At 54.4% G+C, this 16,796-nt stretch overlaps 1 protein-coding gene across 1 annotated transcript in view; it reads right to left on the bottom strand.

The window, feature by feature from the left end:
* Positions 1–16,796, bottom strand: part of SLC6A6 (solute carrier family 6 member 6) — a 265,923-nt gene that overhangs the window by 83,987 nt on the left and 165,140 nt on the right. The window contains exons 5-6 of the mRNA XM_030849523.3: positions 12,579–12,688; positions 11,396–11,637 (exon numbers count right to left, since the gene is read on the bottom strand). The gene's annotated coding sequence lies outside the window, so the exon portion shown is untranslated. The remainder of the gene's footprint in view (positions 1–11,395; positions 11,638–12,578; positions 12,689–16,796) is intronic.

Below are 16,796 nucleotides of genomic sequence, written 5' to 3'. Positions count from 1 at the left end.
TGCCTCAGTTTCCCCATTTGTCAAACCAGACTGGTCACAACCCCTATGCCATGTTGCTGTGAGGAGTAAGTGGAGGCTCACACAGGGCGCTGCACACAGTCTAGCCTTTGGTTAACCAGGCGCTTGCCTACCCTCCCGCCTGCGTGTCTTGGGCTTTTCTACCTCCCGGCCTTCACCCACACCTTTCCCTCCCCCATGCTGTTCCTTCCCCCAAAGCGCTTTGCCCATTGCCCTCCAGCAGCCTGGATCTCAGCCCGACTGGGAGCACCCAGTAGACAGGGGTCCCTGGCAGTGCCCAGCACAAGGCCGGAGCACAGAGGATCCCAGGAAGCCCTTGCCTGGATGCGGTCTGTGGGTGGCAGGCCTCCAGGGTGCCCTTCCCCCTCTCCCTTGGTGGGAACAGCAAATCTGCCCCAGGGAAGGGGACAGTGTCAGTGCAGGAGACAAACCTGTGGGGAGGGAACACGTGCGCCTGTGTATTCACTCACCACGCAGCTCAGCTGTCCAGGTTCTCAGCTCCCCAGGCCAGGCCACCCTCATCTCCCTCTGGTGACTGCAGGCCTCCTCCCTGTGTCCCCTCCCACCCGGCCCATCTCCACTCGGCAGCTGGAGGGATCCAGGACTCTCCTCCATGGCTGGTGAGGCAGGAATGGCACAGAGACTGCAGAAAACAGTTCAGCAATTTCTCATAAGGTTAAAAATCCACTTAAACGATCTGCCAGCAATTCTATGCCTCGGCATTGACCGAAGAGAAATGAAAACAGACGCCCACGCAGGACTGTACAAGCATGTGAATGGCAGCACTATTCGCAAGGGCCTAAAGACGGAACATCCATAGGAGGGCTGTGCAAAATAGACAAACAGATGGACTCCTGAGAGGCCCCAAAGCAGGGGCGATCGCCGAAACACCAGGCACCACACACCAGCGTTTAAATGGCCATTTATATGGACTCTAAATCAGGAGCGCGAAACTATGGTCTTGGAAATAGGAGCAGTGGTTGCCCCTGGGGCGGCAGAGGGGCTGGCTGGAAGGACCACCTTCTGCGTTGGAATGGTGCCATCTCCTGATCTGGTGAAGCCCCCTCAGGTGTGTACATCTGCAAACACCCACACACGTTAGATCTGAACGCATCACTCAATGCGATGAATACCTCAGGAAAAATCAAATGGAAGAGCCCCAGAGCCCCTGAGTTTTTCCTGCTTTGAACCAGCCCATGCCCTGCCCGCTGGCCCCATGCCCACACTCCTCACAGCCTCTGAGACCCCCCCCGCAGCTCTGTCACTCACCTCTTCCTCCTCTCCAGCCACACACACAGCCCTTCAGGCCTCCCTCAAACCCCAGACTCCTTCGCTCAGGGTCTTTGCTGGCTGCTCCCCCTCCCGGAATACTTTCCCCCCAGCCCTTCCCGGGCTGGCCCCTTCCCCTCATTTAGGCCAATGTCTCCTCCCTGGTTATATTTTCACCCTGACTCAGAGAACCATGTCAATGTACCTTGATCGCTTTTATGTCCACCTGTTCATATCTGCTTCCACATCTGGGCTGCCTGCTTCGCACAGCAGGGCTGAGTTAGCTGGGTCCCAGGGCCTAGAGCAGTGCCTGGCCCTTGGTAGGTGCCCCCAGACCTCTGCTGAACAAATGAATGGGACCGTAGCCGCCTACAGATGCCTCGCCACCCCTGTGCCGGGTACCCCCTCCTACACACTTAGGTCCACAAACTAACCGTTTGTGTAGCTGGGGTTAAAGCCCCTCCCTCCCCCATCTTCAAGGCTGTGCATTCAACCCCACATGGAAGCCCCTCCCCGGAGAGAGCTGGATCAAAGCACCAGCGATCTTTAACGGCTCTGTAGCCCTGAGGGCCTCTGCTTCTCAGTGCCTTGGTCTCCCCATCTGTGGCATGAATGGCTAGCCAAGGCGACCTAGGTCGGACCCTCAACTGTGAAGTGCATACAGTCTCCTGGGCACGGGTTCACAGGCAGATTCGACGGCACCGTCCTGCATGGAGTCTGACGTTCTGAATTTCTGATGTGCTCAGATGCCCCTGCTCCCCAGACCACGCTTTGAATCGTGAGAGTACAGAGGGGAGGCTCTCAAAGTGTGGCCCCCAGACCAGCAGCAGTGCCTGGGAACCTGTGAGGAAAGCCCAGTCCCAGGCCACGCCCCGCCCTCCCGAATCTGGAATTCTGGGTCAGGGCCAGCAATTGTGTCCCCAGCCGTCTGCCGGGCACTGCCGAGAGCAGAACTGGTTCTCAATCTCGGTTTTTTTTAATGACGTTCTCCAGGCAATCTGAATGTCTCGTCAGAGTGGAGGATCCTTGATCCAGAGGGTGCTGGGCCTCTGGGAGCATCACCGTCTCCCAGACATACCCAGGCAGGCCTAATTCCTCTGCATTCCTGCCTAGGCCTCTCGCTGGCTGCCTTCTTATATTTGGTTATTTTTCCCTCCCTCCCCAAACACAACAATTCAAAATATTCCCAGCTCCCAGACAATAAACAAAGCTGAGGAGGCAAGCTCCCTGACTGTTTTGTTCCCACTTATGGCCTGATCCAAGACTGGCTCGATTGGGCCCTCAGGACTGGTCATCTGAGCCAGACAGGGTGGGCCCCTGGCATGCCAGCCGCCCCAGCTCCACTCCTGGAATCCCAGAATCCATCAGCTCTAGGTGACCCCAGGCGCCCTCCGTGGCCACTTCTCCGGGGAAATGGAGGCTCAGAAAGGACAAGTGATTTGTCCCAGGACACACAGCAGTGCCGAGAAGGCCCCTCTTCTCTGTGATTTCTGGCTGTAGGGCAGATGTGTGGGCTCTAGGGGTCAGAGAGACGTGTGTTTGGTTCTAGGCTCTGCCCCTTACCAGCTGTGACCTTAGGCAAGGGACCAGTCCCTAACTGAACCTCAGTTTGTCCATCTGTAAAATGAGGATGGCACTAGAGCCCCTTCCAGGGCTACTGGGAAGGTCAGGGCTTGTACAAGGTGAGTCCTTATGATTTCATCATTCTGATTCTTTTTGCCAAGTTGGCAAAGCCAGCTGGCATGAGCAAGTGAGAAGCCCATGTGGAGGACGGTGGGAAAGGGAGATATAGGAGGTTATCTGTCAGATCTCAGATGCCTGACCTGGGGTAGGAGGCTCGTTTTAGAGGACGGGAAGGGAAGAGACAGGTCTAGGTCTAGATTGCCAAGGGGGATCCTAGTCAGGCCCTGGGGTAGGAGAGAAGCCAATGCCCTTCTTGTGCAAGGGGGGGAACCGAGGCAGTGAGGGCGGAGGTGGCTGCCACATGGGCCCTGAACCTGGTCTCCAGGGGTGTTATCATCGCTTGTGCTTAGACGCTATTTGCTATTTTTAAGCCTGGTCTTCTCCACTTGTGTATAGAAAGCCTTGGGCCCAGCACATTCCTTAATTTGACAAATGCATTGTCCTCTATGGGTCGGCAGTTGAGAAAACAGAGATGACACCAGGCCATTCCTCACACTGGTGGGGCTGCCCCCAGGCTTCAAAGAGACCCACATGTATCTGTCTTGATATTGACAAATTACACATCAAGCAACTGCGCTCTTAACTAGAAGCTATCCTGCTCTCTCACCTTGGCAGGTGTATTTTCATGGCGACCCAGGGGCCAGGTTTGAATAAAAATTTCTCAGTCTCCTTGGAGTTCTATACCTCAAGTGGGGGCAGGGGAGAACCCATCCTCCGCCTGTGGCCATGGCTGGTGGCCTCCCTCACCCCTCTCCTGCCACCCCTGGCTCTGCCCTCACCCTTGAGCAGCTTGGCACACTCACCTATATGGACAACCCGGACTCCCATTCCACCTCAGCCACACCCGCACTCCCTCGCGGAGCCCCGCTTGTCCACCCTCGGGCCTGGTGCACACCGTGGACCTCTCCACCCTCAAGTGGATGGATGGGGGAGGGGCTGACACTGGAGCACTCGGGGCTGGGGTACTGTAGCGTGCCGGCTCCGTATGTACACCTCCCTTTGACCCTGCAGAACCCTCATTCTGGGGGAAGGTGTGCAGCAGGGGAGGGTCCCAGAGAGGTCCTCTGAGGTGTGTGCCCCTCTGTCTGGGGCAGTAACAGTATGGCCTGCACACAGTTGATGGGAAGATGAAATGGGTTAAGGCAGGAACAGGACTCGCTCATGAAGAGGCACAATTAGTATTATGGCTGGTGATGTTGAAAACTCCCATGGCAGTTGAGGTTTGGCAGAGAAACCAGGAGCTTGCAGCCTGGCAGATGGAGAAAATCAGTGTTTATTGAGCTTCTGCCATGTGCCAGGCACTGAGTCAAATGCTCACAGACATGACCTCAGAGGAAGGGACCCATTTCACAGATGAGGAAACTGAGGCTCAGAGATAATGAGCCACCCACCCAAGGCCACACAGTGGAGCTGGGATTTGAACTCAAGTGTATCAGATTCTACGTTCTAAGCCTTGCTCCTTCACAGGGGCCATAGCAGGCAATGGAAGCTAAGAGATGAAGAGAGAGAAGCAGAGGGAGAGGGAAGAGGGTGGCCACCTGGTCAGACGAGGGGGAAAGAGATGCCTGGTTTGGGGAGGGGCCCCATGACCTCCATTGTTTAGCATGTGACTATATGTAACAGGACAAGGACGGCTGCCTGCATTGACCCTGATTTTCAATACGGACAGTCTAATGAAGCAAGAAGTAAAAAAATCTTGTGATCATCACGTGAATTATAACCCTCGGTGTGAGCCAAGTTTTGCTCAGGTCCAACTGCCTTGAAGTATAGTAATAATTCTGCATGGCCTTCACTTGGCTACAACTGCTATGGGATCAGGACACACAGGCTGAGTCTGTTTGCTTGGCCTCCAGCTTATTGCCCCTACTCTGTGTCCCTGTGCTTGGTCCACGGCCACCCGAGCATGACCCAGGGCTGCTGGATGGGACCAAGAAGTCTCTCACATGTAATTTCCTGGAAAGCACATAGGAGTTCGGTTCAAATCCAACCTTGGCCACCAACACTGTGTGACCTTGGACAAATCACTGAAGTTCTCTGGGCCTCAGTTTCCTCAAACATAAGAGGAGGATGGGCTTGGTGGGGGATGGCCACCCCTGACATTCTAATCATTGGACACATCTCAGGATGAGACATTTTCGGGTAATAAGGGAGTTTTCTCTCTTCAATTCTCATTTCCTCCCTCTGATACGTGGAGACGTCTCTGCTGGGGGCTTGTGTGTCTTCAATGCCCTCTGTCAACTGTTCGTCTTCTTTTCCAACAAAGACATCCCCAGATCAGAGCCGTCAGGCAACTTCCTCCAGCTAGATTAGCCAGTTTTCATTGTCTTTACTTTTAAAGCACCTACTATTTATGGAAAGGATCATGGTCTTCCATTTCTAGCAGCGATGGGAGATTTACTTTTCAGCAAAATGTGTGCTTTTTAGCAAAATGTGTTGTTTAAAAACGAGTCTGTTTGAAGGAAAAAAATTAAATGAGTAATGCTTTAGGAGGTATATTAGTTTCCTAAGGTTGCCGTCACAAAGTACCACAAACTGGATGGCTTAAAAACCACTAAAATGTTTTCTTTCACATTTCTGGAGGCCAGAAGTCTGAGATCAAGGTGTCAGCAGGGCTGTGCTCCCTCTGAGGCTCTGGGCAGAAACCTTCCTTGCCACTTCCTAGCTTCTGGTTGTTCCTATCAATCTTTGCCGTTTCTTGGTTTGCTGCTGTATTTCTCCCATCTCTGCTTCGGGGGTCACCTGGCCTTCTTCCCATGTGTCTCTGAGTTCACATGGCCACCCTCCTCTGCAGCCAAATATCCCTCTTCTTCTTCTTCTTCTTTTTTTTTTTTAATGTATTTATTTAGCCTGCACCGGGTCTTAGTTGCAGCATGCAGGCTTCTTAGTTGTAGCGTGCGGGACCTTTAGTTGTGGCATGCGTGTGGGACCTAGTTCCTTGACCAGGTATGGAACTGGGCCCCCTGCATTGGGAGTGTGGAGTCTTACCCACTGGACCACCAGGGAAGTCCCCAAATTTCCCTCTTCTTATAAGGACCCTGGTCACATTGGATAAAGGCCACCCTAATGTCCTCATCTTAAACTTGATGACATCTGCACAGACTCTACTTCTGAATAAGGTACTGGGGGTTAGGATTTCAACATATCTTTTCTGGGGACACAGTTCAACCCATAAGTGAGTTGTAGCAAAAGAAAAACTTGTACAGGGAGACCTACTTGACAAAGATTTGGGGAACTCTGCCCAGGACATAGGAGCACAGGAAAGGGAGCCAGGGGGCCAGGGTCCTGCCCCAGCCCTGCCCTCGTGACTGGGGGCACCTTGGGCAATCCCATCATACCTCTCTGAGCCTCGGTTCCCTGGGGTTTTCAAACTGGGTTCCTCAGAGTCTCAAGGGGACCTGGGGAGGGTTGGTGGCAAAGGTCAAAGGGGGCAGGACCCCAGATCCCCTACATCACCATCACTTGCCTCCAACCATTACAGGGACAGTGGCAAAATATTCTGTTTGACAAAAAGCCACCAAAATAACTTAAAAACACTTAAAACCCATTGGGTTATCGGATTGTGGGACGCCTCCCAGCCCGACACATGCTGATTTGATTTGATTTGATTTTTTATAAATTTATTTATTTACTTATTTTTGGCTGCGTTGGGTCTTCGTCGCTGCGCGCGGGCTTTCTCTAGTTGCGGAGAGCGGGGGCTACTCTTTGTTGCAGTGAGCGGGCTTCTCATTGTGGTGGCTTCTCTTGTTGCGGAGCACAGGCTCTAGGCACGTGGGCTTCAGTAGTTGTGGCACGTGGGCTCACTAGTTGCGGCTCATGGGCTCTAGGGTGCAGGCTCAGTAGTTGTGGTGCACGGGCTTAGTTGCTCTGCGGCATGTGGGATCTTCCCGGACCAGGACTCGAACCCGTGTCCCCTGCGTTGGCAGGCGGATTCTTAACCACTGTGCCACCAGGGAAGCCCCCACGTGTTGATTTTAATTTATTCCCCTCCCTTGGCCTTGCTGCTCCCTTTTCTCTGGGAAGAAAGAGCCTCTTTACACAGATTTTGCCCTCAGGAAGGTCCCGGTCTCAAATCTACCCCCTGAACCCCACCAAAGAAGAACCCAAGGAGGCAGCTCGCCCTTGCTCCAGCCCACCCGGGACCTTTCCGTTCCCTTAACTTGCCGTTGAGTGTCTTCCTGCCTTGAGGAGTTGGTGCCCACTGTCCCCTCTGCTGGGAACCTTCTTCCTCCCCTTTCTTACCCAGTCAGTTTGCTCAAGCTTGGTCTCGCCCTCGGAGAAGTATTCCCTGACCCTCCTAAACCAGCGAAGCCCCTTCCCTGTTTTATAATCTCTAGAATATGGTTCATCCCTGCCTATGCATCAGACTCACCTTGGAAGCGTTTTTTAAATGCTGTTCCTGGGGACCCACTTCCTGAAACTTGATTCCTTTGGTCTGGTGTCAGGTGCGAGAATCTGCATTTTAACCTGCTCCCCACCTCATTCTAACATGCAGCCAGGACTGAGAACTGCTGAGGAATAATTACGATGATCCGAAGGACCCCTTATCTGTGCTTCTCACAGCCATCAATTTGTTGAAAAATGAAATTGAGAAAAAAAAAAAAACTGATTTAGTGGGAAAACTTGAAATTCTATGAAGCTGTCTGGAAACTTGAGCCCAGGTGCCTTGAATAGTCAAGCTCCACCGTAGAAAAATCAGTCTGATGGATGCGGGCTGCTCCAGCCCCGAGGGGTGACGTGTACTATGTGGTATAGGCATCACATCGCTTTTCTAATCCCCAGTCACATTGGGGCTCGGGCCTTGGAGAGAGGACTGAGGGCCCTAGGCTATAGCTGGTGACGGCTACCATTTCTGGACAATGTTGCATCTGCCCAGCCCAGAGTGAAGCACTTTATGTGCTTGTCTTCCTGAATCTTTGTCACCTTCCTGTGAGGAAAGCATCATCTTCAATCCCATTTTACAGAGGAGGAAACCGAGGCCCAGAGAAAGCAGTAGCTTGCCCAAGGCCTGACCCTTACTGGGAAGCAGGAATGCTGGGCTCTACACAGGCAGACTCCAAAGCCTCATTTTTCTCAGGCTTGGCCCTTAGGACACCCACAGGGGAAACACCAAGGGCTCTTGTCAGTGGCACCTGTGTGCCCTGCTAGTCTGGGCAGGAACCATTGCCGGTCATCAGATGCCTGGGCCTGGCACATGCTGGCTACTCAGATTCCCAGTGGGCTGGGCCAGCAAGGCTGGAGCCAGGCAGTCGGGTGGGGAGGCCACTGTGCTCCCCTCCCTTGGAGGGAGGCCTGCACTTGGAGCGGTGCCCTGCTGCTTTGGCCACCCTTCAAACCTCAGGACGGATTTAGTGTCCTTAATCCTCCTCTTGAGTCAAGCGCCTGCTTGTCACCGGCCTGCCTGGGACCCCTCTGAACAGCCTCTTCGGTGAGGCCTGCCTTTCCGAGCTCAAAGGCCCACAGGTCTGTGTCTTTGGGAGGGTCAGTGGGCTGGAGTCCACCCGGCTGTTTTGTCACTACGAGCCTCCTTTGTAAAATGAAGACTGTCTCCGCAGCAGATTGGCAGATGACCTTGATGCTGTGTAGTCCTCCCCATTAAGAGGTGGGGTCTGCTGCTACCGCCATGATTCGGGGCTGCCCTGTGACTTGCTCAGGCTAATAGAATGCAGCGGGAGTGACGATGTGCCGGTTTCAAGTCTGGGCCATGAGAGGCCTTACAGCTTCTGCTCTTGCTGTCTCAGAACCTTTCCCCTGCCACATGAAAAAGCCCAGCTAGCCCACTGGCAGATGAGAGACCATGTGGAGAAGCCCACCAGCTTACCATAGACTCAGGCCAACAGAGAACCACCCAGCTGAGCCAAGCCCAAATTGCTAACCCATGAAATTGTGAGCCAAATAAGTCGCTACTATTTTAAGCCACTTAGTTTCCAGATGTTTGTTACGCAGCTAGAGCTAACTAATACCTCCTCTTCCAATCCTCTTTGGCTGGGGAGGAGTAAGGAACACTTTGGACAGTGCCTACCACAGAGAGGATGCCCACTAAGTGCTGGTCTTCTCCTGCTCCTGCGTCAAAGGTGAAAGAAAGAAGGTGAGGCCTCTTGTGGGGTTGGTGATTTTTACCACCAATTTTATCTCACCTGAGATTAGTTCCCTTCTCCATGTCTTAGTTATAGAGGGTCTCCTGTTGGTGGCTTGGGGTTAGGTACCCTTCATGCCCTCCTTGACTAGTGTTTTAGATCCCAGGGAATCCATGGGAACACCCAAGAGAGAGCATGTTGAGAGAGAAGGGAACCCCAGCCTTGAAGGAGTGGACCTCAGAAGAGGAGCTCATAAAGGGGCCTGAAGACGAGTGGGGGCGATTGAGGGAAGAGGGCATGTCCTGGGAGCCCAGGGAAGAGCATGGGAATCATGAAGGAGGAGGAGGGGTTAACCGAGTCAGTGGAAGAGGATTGACAGTGACAACTGGATGTGTCCACCTGGAGGCCAGCCATCAATGGCCCTGGAGATGGGATTCTGTGGAGTGCAGGGGATGGAAGTCTGAGCACAGTGGCTCAGGGAGTGAGCTGGTGAGCAAGGGAAGGCATGCAGTGTGGACGTATTATGTTCCCCAATATTCTCTTATGTATGCATTTCTTCAGTTCTATTAGGAGCACCTCCTATGCCCCGACGGTCTGGGGGATACAGAAGTAAACAGTACAGTCTACATCTTCAAGAAACGTGAGATCCATGAAGAGACACAGAGACCATGGACAAATGAATAAATGAACCAATGAATGAGTGAAATCTTCTTGGGTAAATGCCCCCAAGGGCTAGCCTTTCGCCCCAGCATAGCACTGGGGCCCAGCACACAGGCTCTGGGGTAGGACAGCCCCAGCTCTCATACGTCCAAGCTGTGTGACCTTGGGCAAATGACCTCACCTCTCTGGGCTATGGCCTCTTCCCCTGTGCAGTGGAGCTGTGGTAGCTTCAGACTCTTTGGGCAGAAGGAGCAGGGGGACCTCGAGGAGGGAGGGCTCAGTGATCAGCATGTGGGTGGGAGAGGCTCCCCTTGGCTGGCGGATCCCCCAGGGAGCTGTGAGTTTGATCTTTTTGTTTTCGTGAAACACACCTGACCAGGTGAATACCTGTTTTTTTTGTTTTCTGTTTTCTTTTAAGAAGGGGAAAAGAAAATGGGGGAAGAGTTGTCTGTGGAGTGGAGGAAGGAAGGTGAGGGGCACGAGGGACACAGGACAGGGTAACGGTGGCGGGAAGGCCCCTGAGCCCTGCCCGAGTGCAGCTCCTATTCTCAGCTCTCCGACCGACCGCGTTAGTTCATTTAATCCTCACGGAAGCCCAGCGAGGCAGGTGCTGTCATCGTCTGCACTTTGCCAACAGGGAAATGAAGCAATCCGCCCTGTGTGACAGAACCTGGGAGGACTAGAATTCCAGGACTGGAATCCTGGCGGCCTGATTCCAGAGCGGTGGGGGCAGGGGGTGGCTGTCTGAGCAGACAGAGCCTGGGTTGAGGAGCTCGCAGCCTTGGGTTGGGGCCCGGAACTGCCACAGACTTGCTGCGGGACCCTGGCCCTCTTCGGACCTTGGTTACCCTACCTGTGCCAGAAAGGGGCTAAGCCCAGCCATCTTGAACTCCTAGAGGGTCCCCTCTCTTGGCCTCTTCCTGATCCTCACTGGGGCTTAAATGCCCCATCAGTCCCTGTCCCCAGGCCATGGGGATGCAATGCCCAAGGCCTGTCCCTGACTCAGGCCCTGCCTCCTGCCCGGCCTCTGCCAGAACCCTCCTCACTGGCTCACTTCCACTTGAGCTCCCGGGGAAAAGCCAACTCACATGTCACTCTCTTGCTAAAGAACCTTCAGTGGCTCCCTATTGCCCTTCGAATGATCAAATCCCTCAGCCCAGCCCTCAAGTTCTCATAAGCCTACCTCTCCACCGGGACTGCCAGCTGCCTCCCCTAAACTCTTCTGACCGGCCACATGAAAGGATTCTCCTTCCTTTAGGCTTTTCCCACTGTTATGCCTTTGCTTCAGCAGCCCCTCTGTGGGTCCACCCCCCTATTCCCCAGGCCAAGCAGAGGGCTCCTCCTGAATTAGGGGACAGAGCTTGGTAATTTGTCTCACCATTGTGCATTTTGTGCAATTACTCCTGTGCTCCTTGAGGCTGGGGGCAGAGTCTGGCCCTCTTTGTACCCCCTGCACCCCTGCACCCCCTCCCCAGGCTCACGGGGAGGATGGAACAGTGGTGGGCTCTCAGCCCAAGAAGCCACAGGAGACAAGCCTCAGTGGAGTCCCAGTGTCCTAACAGGGGACTATCAGGCAGCAGAGACTTAGCGTCTAGGCCTAAGGGGCCTCCAAACCTAGGCGAACCTGAGAAGCCGGCAACCCCCCCATCCTGCACCCAAAGCATCTCAGAAGACGCCAGCCAGAGGCTTACCTGAGGCCGTTGTTGCCAACGGTGGTTCTGCTGCGAACAGCTGTACCCTGTGCCAATTTCCATGACTGATAGAACTGCATCAGCCAGCAGTGGAAGGAAATCCTCAGCTCACTGCCGACTCCAGGTACTTCTTCCAAGTGGGAGGTTTCCTTGAGACCAAAATTGGTGTGCCCTGGGGTTGGCAGGAGGCGCCTGGCACCAAGCCTGTCTTCTTGGCCTCCAGGAAGCTCAGATCCCTCTGCCTGGCCAGAGGGAAGAGGCACTCTTAGAAGGGAGCTGGGGCTGGGAGATGAGGCTGGGACAGAGACAGGGATGGGGGACCCGAGAGGTGGCCCAGAGGTGGGCTGGAGGTGGGTGAGGTCATCAGAGGCCACTGCAGGTCCCTTGAGCTGGGCTGGCCTGACTCAGCCGGGCTTCAGGCACGCGGTCACATGACAGCTGGGGCAAAGGCCCCGATTTCCAGGACACCGCGGCCAGGCCCCTTCCCTAGCTGTGTGTGGTGGAGGCGGCTTTTCAAATAACGCGACCCTCACAGGGGGCTGCAGGAATTCAGTGCGACGAGAAGAAAGTGCAGTTCTCAGTCCAGGGCCCAGGCAGGGGAGGCCCCCATGCGCAGGCGCTGTTAGAACTTCAGTCCTCGTGAGAGCCCCACGAGGCGGGGGCACTGCAGATGCCACTTCACAGATGAGGCCCAATCCCCCGGAAGTCGAGACTTTCTCCCCAAAGCAGTGGCCCCCGACTGTCCTCTCCACGTGCGCAGCTCTGTGTCAGCCTCTGCCACAGTCTCCTAGCCTCCACCTCACCCCTCTAGTCCTCCTCTCTCAGCTCGCTCTGCAAGGCTCGGCCCCCAGAACCTTCGGTGGCTCCCCGCTACCTGCAGAACAGAGAACAGCCCCTCCTTTGGTGCTCCAGGAGGCCTTGACATCTGGCCACACCCTCCTTCCAGCTCTCCCCCTCCTTGGTGCCCAGATGTGCCCTCTGCTCTGCCCCTCCTTGCCCTGGTCACTCTGTTCTCTTCATCTGACACTTTGTCCAGTCCCTGCTGAACACCCTCCATTCTCCAGGCACCATCGAGGGCCACCCCCTCCGGGAAGCCTGCTGCATTTCCCAGTCCCAAGGAACCCCCAGCTCCTGGACGTCCGTGACATTTTTCCCACCCTGCCCTTGCAGCTTCTGTACTTACAGGGGATTTGGAGTTGGACCAGCCAAGACTCAGTAAGTCATTCTGCCTCTCTGATCCTCCATTTGCCCATCTGTAAAATGGAACTTGAGACTACCAGCTGCTCCCTTGGCCTGTTGGAAGAATGAAAAGAAGGCACAGATGCAAAATGAGCTTTGTCATCTCCAAGTTCCAGACACGTGGGAGAACCACCCCGGCGTGGTCTCCCCGGTAGCCACCTCCTGTGGCCAAGAGGACTCTGCTTTAGGGGGAGGGAGCACAAGCCTCCCCATTGCCCATGGCCAGTGACAGGTCTGGGGTGGGTGTGCCACCAGGTTCTGGCCAATGAAACGTAAGAGAGAGTCTGCTGAGGGGCTTTTGGGAAAGGTTTTCCTCATGGGGAGAAGAGAAGGACACCTCACTGTTCAGGGGAGGAAGTTGTTGCCCCGTCTCTCCCAGCTGAGGGCACTTGGTAACCAGAGCTGGAGCCGTCATCTGTGTCCATGAGGGAAGGTGTCTCTGACATGCTGAGGAAGGTGTCATTGCCGAGGGTGGGAAGTCAGAAAGTGCTGGGGTCCCTGGGACAGCACTGAGCTACTGAGTCCCCCTGGGATCAGAGCTGAGACCTGAGTGACAAGAGCCAGCCGTGTGGTAATTGAGGGGAAGGGTGTTGCAGGCACAGGGAACAGCCAGTGCAAAGGCCCAGGCAGGAGGGAGCTTGGTGTATTCTGGACCAGTGTGTGTGCGTGTGTGCATGTGTGCGCATGTGTGTACATATGTGCGCACGTGCGTGCGTGTGCGTGCGTGTGCATATGTGCGCATGTGTGTACATGTGTGTGCGCGTGCGTGTGTGTGTGCGTGTGTGGCTGGAGCAGGGAGAGTGAGGGGGAGAGTGACAGGGGATGACATCAGGGATGGCAGGGGCAGGATGACACAGGACCACACAGGCCACAGCCAGACCTTTAGATTTTATTCATTGTACCCCAACTTTTATTACAAAAATGTCCTAAAATTTGAAACCTTTGAAAGAATATAGAATAAACACTCATATATTCCACCTAGTTTCAACCACTAGGTTGTTTGGTTTTTTAATATTTATTTATTTTGGCTGCACTGGGTCTTAGTCGCAGCATGCAAACGCTTAGTTGAGGCTTACATGCGGGATCTAGTTCCCCGACCAGGGATAGAAACCTGGGCTCCCTGCACTTGGGAGCACAGAGCCTTACCCACTGGACCACCAGGGAAATCCCACAACCACTGTTAATGTCTTGGCATATTTGCCTTATCTTCACATAGGTGTGCTTTTTTCTTTCTTTTTTTTTTGGCTTGCAGGGTCTTAGTTGTCCAAACAGGGACTGAACCCAGGCCACAGCAGTGAATGCCGGGAATTCTAACCACTAGGCCACCGGGGAACTCGCTCCCCTGCCACCCGCCTGCCGCCCGCCACACACACACACACACACACACACACACACACACACACACACTCATTTTCCCCTTAGAATTTTTTTTTTTTTTTTTGCGGTACGCGGGCCTCTCACTGTTGTGGCCTCTCCCGTTGCGGAGCACAGGCTCCGGACGCGCAGGCTCAGCGGCCATGGCTCACGGGCCCAGCCGCTCCGCAGCATGTGGGATCTTCCCGGACCGGGGCACAAACCCATGTCCCCTGTGTCGGCAGGCGGACTCTCAACCACTGCGCCACCAGGGAAGCCCTCCCCTTAGCATCTGAAGAAAACTTGAGAACTTTATGCCTTCTGACTCCTAAATACTTGATCATATGTCTCCTAAGAGCGAGGACATTCCTCTGCATAAGTACATTACCATTATTACTAGAGAAAATTAAAATGATTCCCTAATTCTCAATCCATTCTCAAGTTGACCCTGAATGTCTCATGTGGCTGGGTCTTCCCTCCTTCCTTCTTTTCTTTCCTGGACCCAGGATCTAATGAAGGATTACATGTCGCACTTGACGACTATGTCAAATTCTTTTAAGCTAGAACAGTCTCCCACCTGTCTCCCCTGACACAGACTTTGTAAAAAGTTTATTCATTCGATTGCCTTATTAAATTGAGGTTTGTCGCACATTCAGTGAACAGATTTTCAGGATGCAGCTTGGTGAATCTGTACACATACAATCACCACCCAGGTCAAGATAGAGAACATTCCCACCCACCCAGAAGGTTCCCTTCACTCTCCCAGGCGATCCCCACCCCGCCCAAGGCAGCCAAGGATCCATCCATCGCCGCAGGCTGGTTCGGGTGTCCTGGAGCTCTGTGGACACGGGGCCAGACAGCGTTCTCGGGCAGGGCTGCTTCTGCTCAGCCTGACACCCGCAGGAAGCGCCAGGATGCAGGAGCCTCAGCTCCGGGCGGAACACACTTTACACACTTTCCTGTTGTCCTGTCGGGGGGCGTTTGGGGTGTGTCTGGGGACACTGAGTATGGGGTCCAGGACAGCTGTAGTGTCTACTGGTTTCCTTGTGGTGTCACCTAATGTGTCCTGATGTCGTATGAAGCGAAACGCATCGAATTCACCAAGTCAAGATTTTGCAGGTAGGGCTGTGCCTCACGTATCACATCCCACCCAGAGATGCCCAGGATGGCAGGTGGTCCCACCGTCTGTGATCTCAGGTGGGTCAGGCAGTGGCCCCAGAGCTTTCCACCGTTAAGGTAAGTTTTCGTTTTTCTGTCAGGGTCAGTGGAGGGTTTTGAGCAGGAGAGTGACAGCGTCTGATTTACGTTTGTAAAGACCACTTTGAGTTCCATTTGGAAGAGAACAGACTGCAGGGGACAAGGACAGAGCATGGAGACCAGTGAGGGGGCTACTGCAATAGTCCAGGCGAGTGGGCAGTGCTACAGCGGTGGTAGTGGAGGGGACGATTGTGCCTGCAGCCCCTGCGTGGACTGGGCCCTCCTTCAACATCGGCTGGTCCGGGCTGAGCTTCCAGAGGGCAGAGACTCACGCACCTCTGCATGACCAGCACCCATTGCCCAGTTTGGGGCCTGGCAGAGAGGACATCCTAGTCATACCTGGGTGTGACTGAATTCGGGGAAACTGTGGCTTTTGTTTTTAAGATTTTTTTTGATGTGGACTATTTTTTTTAATTTATTTACTGGCTTGTTGGGTCTTCGTTTCTGTGGGAGGGCTTTCTCTAGTTGCAGCAAGCGGGGGCCACTCTTCATTGCAGTGCGTGGGCCTCCCACTATCGTGGCCTCTCTTGTTGCGGAGCACGGGCTCCAGACGCGCACTCTCAGTAGTTGTGGCTCACGGGCCTAGCTGCTCCGTGGCATGTGGGATCCTCCCAGACCAGGGCCCGAACCCGTGTCCCTTGCATTGGCAGGCAGATTCTCAACCACTGCGCCACCAGGGAAGCCCAATGTGGACTATTTTTAAAGTCTAATATTGTTTCTGTTTCATGTTTTGGTTTTTTGGCTGTGAGGTATGTGGGATCCTAGCTCCCCGACCAGGGATCCGACCCGCACCCCGTGCATTGGAAGGCAAAGTCTTAACCACTGGACTGTCAGGGAAGTCCCGACTTTTGGGGTTTGATGCTGCAAAAAAACCAAAACCAAAACCAAAACCAAAAACCCCAAAAGACAGAACAAGAGTCTGACTTGGTTACCCAGCAGGCCTTGCAGCAGTTCTGATTAATAAGACTCTCAGTCCTCCGCCCCGGACACCAGGGAGGCCTCTCTGCTTTTGAGGAGCTCCATTCACATTGCCCCAGAGGGACAAACAGTGTTGATAACAGTCAGATCTGCCTCCTGGCAACAGAAAGTTCCCAGCTGAGGCCTGGGACAGAGAGCTCTCCCGGCCTCCTCAGGCCTCAGGCTCATGCCTCCCCACCGTGGTCCAGGGTGGGAGGGTCAGGCCCCTGCCTATCATCTGTACCTGGCAAGTCGTCTCCCGGTGCCCCGGGGGTGGCTCCTGCATGAATCCTTCTGACCCAAGGTTGCCTGTGTCAGTTACCCATCACTGTGTAACACGTTACCCCGAACAACAACAAACATTGCTTATAGCTTGTGTTTTCTGTGGGCCAGGAATTTGGAAGTGGCTTAGCTGGGTGCTCTGGTCTAGGGGGGTGTCTCTCATGAGATCGCTGTCCTCAGAAGCCTTGACTGGGCCTGGAGGGCCTGCTTTCCCAGTGGCCGGCTCACAGGGCCAGCTGTCGGTGCTGCCTGCTGGTGGGAGGCCTCAGGCCCTCTGCAACGGCTGCTGCCCTCATGGCAGCTGCCTCCCCGC

This window comes from Globicephala melas, chromosome 11 (genome assembly GCF_963455315.2).
Source record: "Globicephala melas chromosome 11, mGloMel1.2, whole genome shotgun sequence".
In the NCBI taxonomy this organism is placed as follows: domain Eukaryota; kingdom Metazoa; phylum Chordata; class Mammalia; order Artiodactyla; family Delphinidae; genus Globicephala; species Globicephala melas.
This window is presented reverse-complemented; position numbering and strand designations above follow the sequence as displayed.